This window comes from Octopus sinensis, linkage group LG2 (assembly GCF_006345805.1).
Source record: "Octopus sinensis linkage group LG2, ASM634580v1, whole genome shotgun sequence".
Taxonomy (NCBI): Eukaryota; Metazoa; Mollusca; class Cephalopoda; order Octopoda; family Octopodidae; genus Octopus; species Octopus sinensis.
Genome location: NC_042998.1, coordinates 206,826,864 through 206,837,147, shown reverse-complemented (window position 1 = coordinate 206,837,147; position 10,284 = coordinate 206,826,864). Strand labels below are relative to the sequence as shown.

At 38.8% G+C, this 10,284-nt stretch overlaps 1 long non-coding RNA gene across 1 annotated transcript in view; it reads right to left on the bottom strand.

Annotated features, from left to right (window-relative positions):
* Positions 1–3,155: 3,155 nt before the first annotated feature.
* LOC118762193 overlaps positions 3,156–10,284 on the bottom strand; it is an 8,112-nt gene continuing 983 nt past the window's right edge. Inside the window, exons 2-3 of the long non-coding RNA XR_004997969.1 lie at positions 4,499–4,505; positions 3,156–3,591 (exon numbers count right to left, since the gene is read on the bottom strand). This is a non-coding gene — a long non-coding RNA (uncharacterized LOC118762193). The remainder of the gene's footprint in view (positions 3,592–4,498; positions 4,506–10,284) is intronic.

Genomic DNA, 10,284 nt, shown 5'->3' with positions numbered 1-10,284 from the left:
AGCTGCACCCATTTCCATTGTTTATTTTGGTATGGTTACCACACCTGGGTGTCTTTGCTAATGCCAACCACTTTAAAGAGTGTGCTGGGTACTTTTCATGTGGTACCAGCACCAATGCTTTTTATGTGACTTATAAATACTAGTTTCAAATAGAAGGCCAGTTAGTGATTGACAAAGTCCTTGGTGAGTGATGCCAAGAAACCTTTGGACTTTTTGATCATTTTAGAAATGTGGTTTGTACAATGAGTGGCTGTGTGGTAAGTAGCTTGCTTACCAACCACATGGTTCTGGGTTCATTCCCACTGCGTGGCACCATTTATAGCCTCGGGGCGACCAAAGGCCTGTGAGTGGATTTGGTAGACGGAAACTGAAAGAAGCCTGTCGTATATATGTATGTATGTGTATGTGTGTGTGTGTGTTTGTCTCCCCAACATTACTTGACAGCCGATGGTGGTGTGTTTACGTCCCTGTAACTTTGTGGTTCAGCAAAAGAGACCGATAGAATAAGTACTAGACTTAACAAAAAATAAGTCCTGGGGTCGATTTGTTCGACTAAAGGCGGTGCTCCAGCATGGCCACAGTCAAATGACTGAAACAAGTAAAATAGTAATGCAGGCAATTATTGACAATAATGCCAAGGTCATGTTTACCAGAAGACTTCTTAACCCTTCAGTATTCAAAGCAGTCATATCCAGCCCAGTTATTCTGTTTTATATTCAAACTGGCCAGTTCTGGCCTCTCACACCTACCCTACAATGTCATTCTAACAATAAGCAATCGCATCATTGGAATCTTTAAGCTGTAAGATGTTGCATGATTAGTTCAACACAATCATCATAATCATCGTTTAACATCCGTTTTCCGTGCTAGCACAGGTTGGACAGTTTGACCGGGGTCTGGGGAGCCAGGAGGCTGCACCAGGCTCCAGTCTGATCTGGCAGTGTTTCTACAGCTGGATGCCCTTCCTAACGCCAACCACTCCGTGAGTGTAGTGGGTGCTTTTTTACGTGCCACTGACACAGAAGCCAGTGCTGGCATTGGCCATGTGGTTGGGAAGCAAACTTCTTACTACACAGCCACGCCTGCATCTACCCATGGTGACTTCATATATATATATATATTTTTTTTTTTATATATTGCCAGCCTCGCCTGGCCCCCGTGCCGGTGGCACATAAAAAGCACCATCCGATCGTGGCCGTTTTCCAGACTCCTCTGGCACGTAAAAAGCACCCACTACACTCATGGAGTGGTTGGCATTAATTAGGAAGGGCATCCAGCCTTCTGGCTTCCCAGACCCCAGTTGAACCGTCCAACCCATGCTAGCATGGAAAGCAGATGCTAAACGATGATGATGATATATTTTACTACTTCAATTTTTAAAGCCTGGTACTTATTCTATCAGTCTCTTTTGCCAATCTGCTAAGTTATAGGGACATAAATACACCAATGCTAGTTTGTCAAGCAGTAGTAAAATTACGTAATATGTTAATAGTGAACCATGTATTCGAATAATCCATATTCTTATTGCTTTTTCTTTTGTCTTGCTCGATTACGTTTTGGTTGTTTTGCTAAATTTTTCTTGAGAACATTTCTTAGTGGTGAGACCATAGCGGATCTATTTCTAGCATAAGGGTGTCCACATAGTGGTTTTTCTCTAATATGTATATATATATGAAATATATACATACATACATACATACATATAATACACATACACGTGTGTGTATGCATGCATATATATATATATACATACACACACTCACTCACATATGTGATGTACATGTGTGTAAGCGGCAGTATAGCTATATAGAAATAAACTAGATGGTTCCTGCTACTTTCATTGATAAGAAATGTTGAATTTCCATCATTTAAAGATAAGAATTGCAGGAATTAAGAACCATTCCTAAGATTGTTTCTCACCATTTTACAGAATTGCAGTATTTTTATGTCATCTCTTCCCACTTTTCTTTTTTCTTTCATTTTTCTGTAGCAACCATTTTCCTTTTTTTTTTTTTTTTTTTTTTTTATATATATATTTAAGATTTTTTTCTTCTCAATTCCCTGTCACAAACTAACTTAGATTACCAGCTGAAGTGTGTTCACTGCTCGTAATATATATAATTATTACTTTGGGTTACAGCTACTAAAAAAAATGTTGCCGGTGATGTAGCACACACACACACACACAGGTGATGGCATGGCTCTGTGGGAAGAAGCTCGCTTCCCAACCACATGGTTATGGGTTCACCTTTGGCTAGTGTCTTCTACTATAGGCTCAGGCCAACCAAAGCCTTGTAAGTGGATTTAGCAGATGGAAACTAAAAGAAGCCCATCATGTATATATATATATATATATATATAAAGCACATAAAAAGCACCATCTGAACGTGGCCGATGCCAGCGCCGCCTTGGCTGGCTTCCGTGCCGGTGGCACATTAAAAGCACCAACTGATCGTGGCCGATGCCAGACCCCCCCCCTGGCACCTGTGCAGGTGGCACGTAAAAAGCACCCACTACACTCTCTGAGTGGTTGGCGTTAGGAAGGGCATCCAGCTGTAGAAACACCGGCAGATCAGACTGGAGCCTGGTGCAGCCCCTGGCTTCCCAGACCCCGGTCGAACTGTCCAACCCATGCTAGCATGGAAAGCAGACATTAAACGATGATGATGTTGATATATATATACACGTGTGTGTGTTTTTGTCCCCTACTACTCCTTGATTTCTAGTGCTGGTGTGTTTACAGCCCCGTAACTCAACAGTTCGATAAAAGAAACTGATAGTATAAGTACTAGGCTTAAAAAAAAGTATTAGGCTTGATTCATGAAAGTTCTTGAAAGCAGTGCCCCTGCATAGCAGCAGTCCAATGAATGAAAGATACAAAAACACATGTCTATATATATATGATCATCACCCTCATATTTTATACCTACTCTTCCATGCTTGCATAGATCAGATGGAATTTGTTGAAGCAGATTTTCTATGGTTGGGTGCCCTTCTTGTTATTTATCTGCATTTGTTTCCAACTAAGATAATATCCCCCCCCATGACTGGACATGTTTGTGACTGTCACAATTACTGTGAGATGTGAAGACAAGAAGACTCAATCACACACACACAGGCACACAAGGGGCTGCTGAATAAATTCCTGGCTTTGGGTGAAAGAAAATATAAGAGGATCAGTCAATTATGATTTTATTCAACATATTCCCCTCTCAGATTCACACACTTATTGCAGGGGTCCTTCAGTTTTTCTAAGCCTTACAGAAGAATTTGGAAGGTTGAGCCTGCAACTACGCCTTTGTCTATACACTTAAAGCCAAAACCTTTGCAGCACCTCCTTTGTGTGTTTGTGTGTGTGTTTATATTTCTGCGTGAGTTAGAGGTTGTGAAACCAATTAAGGGATAGTGCCTATCCAATATACTGCTGGTAGTGTACACAATTATTCATACCCAAATGCATGGAGGATCTCATTGCCTCTTGACAGAAACGGCCGCAAGGAACTGACCTTTTGCTCTTTCCTGTAATATTAATACATGTGTGTGTAACACATAGTTACTACATGTGTGTTTTTTTCTTATACTTTCTAATGTCTACCAGATGATGTATGTCATTTTGTATCCTCTCCATTTTCTTATTTGCTGTATATATATACATATATATATATATATATATATATATATATATAAAAAATGTCGAGGTGCAATGGCCCAGTGGTTAGGGCAGTAAACTCATGGTCAGAGGATTGCAGTTTCGATTCCCAGACTGGGCATTGTGCATGTTTATTGAGTGAAAACAACTAAAAGCTCCGGCAGGGGGTGGTGGCGACCCCTGTTGTACTCTTTCGTCCCAACTTTCTCTCACTCTCTCTTCCTGTTTCTTGAGTAATGCTGCGATGGACTGGCGTCCCGTCCAGCTGGAGGGAACACATACGCCACAGAAACTGGGAAACTGGGCCCATGGGCCTGGCTAGGCTTGAAAAGGGCACATAAAAATATATATATATATATCCCATAATTTTGTGTATCCTCAAATTACTTTTTTTTTTGTCTTTATGTCTGTATTTTGATTATAATTGTATCTTGTCTCTTAGTATATCTATGGGTTTAGTTTTATCTAAACAAGACATTGGTCAGCTGGTAGATTTAGTAGAAAATGGCACATCACTTTGCTTCTGATGCATTCTCCTCACATGACAGCAGGATCTGATGAAGGACTTATTTAAAGAAACACCTGAGGAGGTGCATTTTATGCATGATACTGATTACACAACCTCTCACCACAGTTGGGGGTCAGCGCTTATTTTGGAACGCTGCACACCTACATTATTTACATTTGGTGGATATTTGTCCTCATCTTGTTTGTTGATAACAGACCGTTTCAATTGATATTCCCGCCAACCTTCATCAGGTGCCTTGGGGGGAAATTTTGAATCTGGGTTCTCATTCCTAAGGTATTTTTCGATATTATTATTATTCAGGTCACTGCTTGGAATCGAACTCGGAATCTTGGGGTTAGTAGCCCGCACTCTTAACCACTATGCCATATGCCTGTGGACATAATAATATCAAAAAATACTTTAGGAATGAGAACCGAGGTTTGAAATTTCCCCAAGACACCTGATGAAGGCTGGAGGGTATATCAGCCGAAATGTTGTGTTAACAACAAACAAGATGAGGACAAATATCCATCAAATGTAAATAATGTACAAAATTGTTCATTTGTACTGCACACCTAGATGGGTTGGAGGGTTGCATCTCACTTGTATGTTTCATTAGGGATTAGTTTATATGACTGGATGCCCTTCCTGTGATATTCTGAGATGTGCTGTGGGTTTTTTAAGATAGAGAAGTCCCCTGTGATACAGTGGAACCTGGACATTGGATACATAAGGTTCATTGTGGGATTGCTTGTTCTATGGACAATATTACGCAGATAGTTGTCCAGTTGGTCAGCACTGATTGATGTGAATCAGAAGACCTTTCATCTGACAACAAGGACGAAACATCTTCCTAACACTAACTCCTTTACAGAATTGTGACTAATATGACCCTAACCACTTTACAGTATGTTCTGGGTGCTTTTTTTTTCATGGCACCACACTAGAGAGGTGTCATGTCTTTGATGAGGCTAAAGAGTCCTATTGGTCCAAACTTAATGCCTATTATATATTTTTTGTGGCATCAACACCAAAAAGACAACCATGTCTTTGACACTACTCAAGTGACCTCTTGAACCTCACACATCTCTGTTCATATGCATCTGGTGTCACGTAGCTGGCACCCGTGCTGGTGGCACGTAAAAAACACCCATTACACTCTTGGAGTGGTTGGTATTAAGGAAGGGCATCCAGCCATAGAAAACCATGCCAAATCAGATTGGAACGTGGAACAGTTCTTCAGCTGACCAGTTTCAGTCAAGCCATCCAACCCATGCTAGCACGGAAAGCAGATACTAAACGATGATGGTGATGTTTTATTTAATTTTGTACTAATTAGCATCGTTGTTTTAACATCCATTTTTGCATGGGTCAGTTGGAATTTGTTGAGGTAGATTTTCTTAGGCAAGAAACTCTGACCCCGTTTCCAGGCCAGGTAATATTTCCTTTTGGTCAGCCGTTTTCCATGGAAAACTGGAAACAGGCATCACTTGTATGACCATGATGGTCATTTACAATCATCATGTGATGTCAAGACAAGGTACACGTATACACATGCACTTGTATGTGTGTGCGTGTACATATATATGTATAAATATAAATACAGGGTTGGCCAAAAGTCACCCGACAGTAAATCAAAATTCCACAAATACTTAATATTCTATTTTGTTCATTTCCAATTATGAATGTTTAATAATTGAATGCTGTGAGTTAAAATCAGTCTTTTTCTTTTTTCAACATTTGTCTCTTTATTAGCAAAGTCTCATTTAAACTAATTTTTTGTTTTAATCTTGAAATTAAATGGTTTTGATTTACTGTTGGGCAACTTTCGACCAACCCTGCGTGTGTGTATATAAAAACATATACACACATACATACACACACACATGTATAAACACACACACACACATACATATACATATTTATTTATGTATGATGGACTTCTTTCAGTTTCCATCTACCAAATTCCCTCAGAAAGCATTGACTAGCCCTGGGCTATACAAGACACTTACCCAAGGTGCCATACTGTGGGATTGAACCCAAAGCCACATGGTACGGAAGCAAGCTTCTAAACCACACAGTCATATCTGTGCTTATGTTATTACATATGAGTCTTTCCTTGTATATATGATATTCACGGTTGGAATATATAGTGATAAAAAAATACTCTGATATGCAATAATCTCCAAGAGAATGTCACAGACAAGGATACTATTAGTTTAATGAGGATTATCTGCTGGCTTTCATGCCCTCTTCAATTTATCAAAGTTTTCTTGGCCATAAGAGAAAACTTTAAGACTGGCTATCCATGAAACCTTGTCTATGTCAAAAACCTTTCTCACAGTTGAACGTGTCAGAGATTTAGAAAATAACGAGCCAACTTCATCATCGTCATTTCATGTCTGCTTTCCATGCTAGCATGGGTTGGACGATTTGACTGAGGTCTGGTGAAGCAAAATTTATAAATTTGCTTCAGTCATTAGACTGTGGCCAGGCTGGGGCACCACCTTGAAGACTTTTAGTTGAATGGACTCCAGCACATATTTTTTTAAAGCCTGGTGCTTATTCTATCGCTCTCTTTTGCCAAACTGCTATGTTACTGGGATGTAAACACACCAACACTAGTTTTTCAAGGAGGGGATGGGGGCAAACACACACACACACACACATGATGAACTTCTTTCAGTTTCCATCTACCAAATCCACCCACAGGGCTTTAGTTAGCTCAAGGCTATAGATGATGCTTGCCCGAGGTGCTACATAGTGGGACTGAACCCCAAACCATATGGTTGGGAAGCAAACTTCTTACTACGCAACCACCCCATCACTGAGTTATGCAGAAGCATGGCATGTAGGGGGAGCAGTTTTTCAATATCGGTGGGGATTGCAAGAACTGAATCAATAACAGGAATAATAGTTAAACATGGAGACAATGGAACATGCCTTCACACGGAAAAAGGAAAGGGGAAAATGCAAATAAAAACTAACAAAAACGACAGTAACAACAACAACAATAACAACAGTTTTTTTTTTTCACATTTAATAAATGATGATAATAAAATAACAATAAAAATAACAAGAATTATAAACACAAAAATTAACATCGAAAATAGTAAAAAACAAGGGAACGGAACAAGTAACACACGAAGGATCTCTGTAATTACAACAACTTGACAAAGAATTAGCATTGCCGCAATATAACAATCAAGATGATGATAATGATTAAAGTAATTACATTATTATAACGAACAAACAAAATTAGATAAATGAAAAAAAGGGTGAAAAGAATTTTTTTTTTTTAAATGCGACCAAAAACTGGTAGTTTGTGGCAGTAGTTAGAAATCAATGGGTTTATAAGAGGAAAAATTAGGTAAAAATGAGAAAAAATGCCAACAGAAATGATTAAAAGGGCATGATGCACAAAAAAGTTGGGGGGCAAAAAACCGTAAACAAAAATTGAAAAGAGGCCAAGTTGACTAAGTCCACGATTCCGTGTTTGTGAAGGAATGGTGCTTTTAGTTACTTGTATGCAGCTGTGTTATTTCCGATATCCTTTAGGTTTCCAGTACTATAGGAATGACACGGAGCGCCAGGAGCTCCGAGACCCATTTCGGAGTGGTCACTTGAGGTGCTACCTCTACGTTTCATGAGAGGGCTAGGGGTTGGGGTACGTTTTTTGGTACTTGTAAAAGAGAAGAACCTGCAAAGAGAAAAACAAAAAGGAATTAAGAAAAATAAATAAATATAAAAAAAAAACAAACAAAAGAAAAATCAGGTTTTTGTCTGAGAAAGTAGATTGTGTGTGTACACACATATATATCATCATCATCATATATATATATCATCATCATCATTGATGTGCCGGTGGCACATAAAAAGCACCATCCGTTCGTGGCCGTTTGCCAGACTCGTCTGGCACCTGTGTCGGTGGCACGTAAAAAGCACCCACTACACTCACGGAGTGGTTGGCATTAGGAAGGGCATCCAGCTGTAGAAACATTGCCAGATCAGATTGGAACCTGGTGCGGCCTCTTGGCTTGCCAGCCCTCAGTCAAACTGCTCAACCCATGCCTGCCAGCATGGAAAATGGGCATTAAACAATGATGATGATATGCCTCTCCCTCACCTGTTCCTCCGTCTCCATACCCCTATCATCCACCCTTTTATATCTTGAGAATATGTTCTAACACTGGATCACTATTATATGAAATTCAGAAAAAAGTGCCTTTGGTCTCAAATCAATGTTGAATTCAGCTAACTTATGTTCAAAAGTATTCCCGCCATGACCTTTTGGCTGTTATTTCTAGCAGATTACAGAACAGTGCTTCTCTTTTTGCTAACACTTTCTTTGTCAAATGTATTACCTGTTTATTCACCTTGTTTTGAATTAATCATGCATTATTTTGTAGGGTAGGTATGAGAGGTGGGATCTGGTCAGTTTTAAGGTAGAACAGGTGGAATATTTGGGCTGGATATGGCCAGTTTAAATGATAAAGGGTTAATGCCCTCCTTGTAGCGATTCAATGCCCCCTGCCGTTTTTAATGTACATGCATAAAATAGATTTAGCAATGGGTACTAGTTTGAGGAGGGTATCTACTTACCACAGCACCACCCAACTATAAGGGAATTGTATAAACACAGGTGATATCTTTTATCATTTACTTGTTTCAACCATTGGGTAGTGGCCATGCTGGGGCCCATCTTGAAGGATTAGTTGAACAAATCAACCCTAGTACTTCTTTATGAAAACTTGGAAGTTATTATATTGTCTTTTACTAAATTGCTATGGTACAGGAATGTAAACAAACCAACACCAACTGTCAAGTAGGAGGGGGTCAAACACACGCATACGTCTGTGTGTCTGTCTATCAGCCCCTTCACATTTACTTCGTTCTTTCGTACCCCTTCTCTCACATTTCTTGGCCTACCTTCCTCTTTTACTTTGTCTCTTTCATTTTTTTTCGCCCCTCCATAATTCTGTCTCTACTTCTCTCTCTTCTCTCCCCACGTGACCAGTGTTCGGCCAAGCCTGACCTTTCTTTCTTGGTTCGAGTACTATCTCTGCAACATCTATATTCCTCCCTATGCCTGTCATCTCTGATGTCCCTGCTGTAAGGCTTCAATTCCACACATGCCAGCTTAATTTAATTTATCCTTAGTCGAAAGACATCTGTTGTCAATGTTCTTTATTTGCATTTGGGTACAATTTCTCGTTTCTTTTCTGTCCTTGTTTTCGTATATACATTCGCTGCTTTCTTCCAAGGTATCTAGTGCTCTTAGCTTAGTTTTTCCTTGGGGCTGGCCAGATTGGAGCAATCTCGAGTATAACCAGCTGAAATTGCAAAGATAATCTGGAACTTGACTGAGAAAAGAAAACTCCGAATGGCCTGTTTTTATTTTTTCTTCTCCCTTTTTTGTATTGTCTGTCTGGATGTTTTGTGTTCTTGTCATATTTTTTGTACTCCTTTGACATATATATATATATATACACATATATATTGAAAAAAAAAAAACATATATACATACAATTGCATATATATATATATATATATAATATATATATATAATAATCAATTTAGGGTAGCAACCTAAATTGCTACCCTAAATTGATTAATTGATAATTTTTGACTAATTCTGAGATTGAATCGGCAGTTTATATTTGCTGCCGATAAGTTTGGCGCGAATGCGTTGGTCTTGAAAATTTTAAGACAGATATTCCCGAGGCATTGATACAGTAGCCTCGTGTATATCCGTCTCTCCAGGTTTCTTTTACTGATGAAGTGTGACCTATGGTAGACCAGCTTAATTAATTTAATAAGCTGGCCTATCATTAAAGACACCGAAACGATGCATCGTATAAAAGATGAATTAGGGTAAATGTTTTTAAATTTCACCTTATTTCCGAATTACACTACTTGGCGGTTGGAGTTATGGCTGCCTCTTTCTGGTGACGAATGGCCTGTTCAGGCCATTCCTAAATTGTTATATATATATATATAATATAATATATATAATATATATAATATATATATATATATATATATTGTATTGAAGATTAAGTGCTTTATAACAGTAAGTATGAAATGATTCACAATTAATCAAAAAATCTTTATATATATATATACA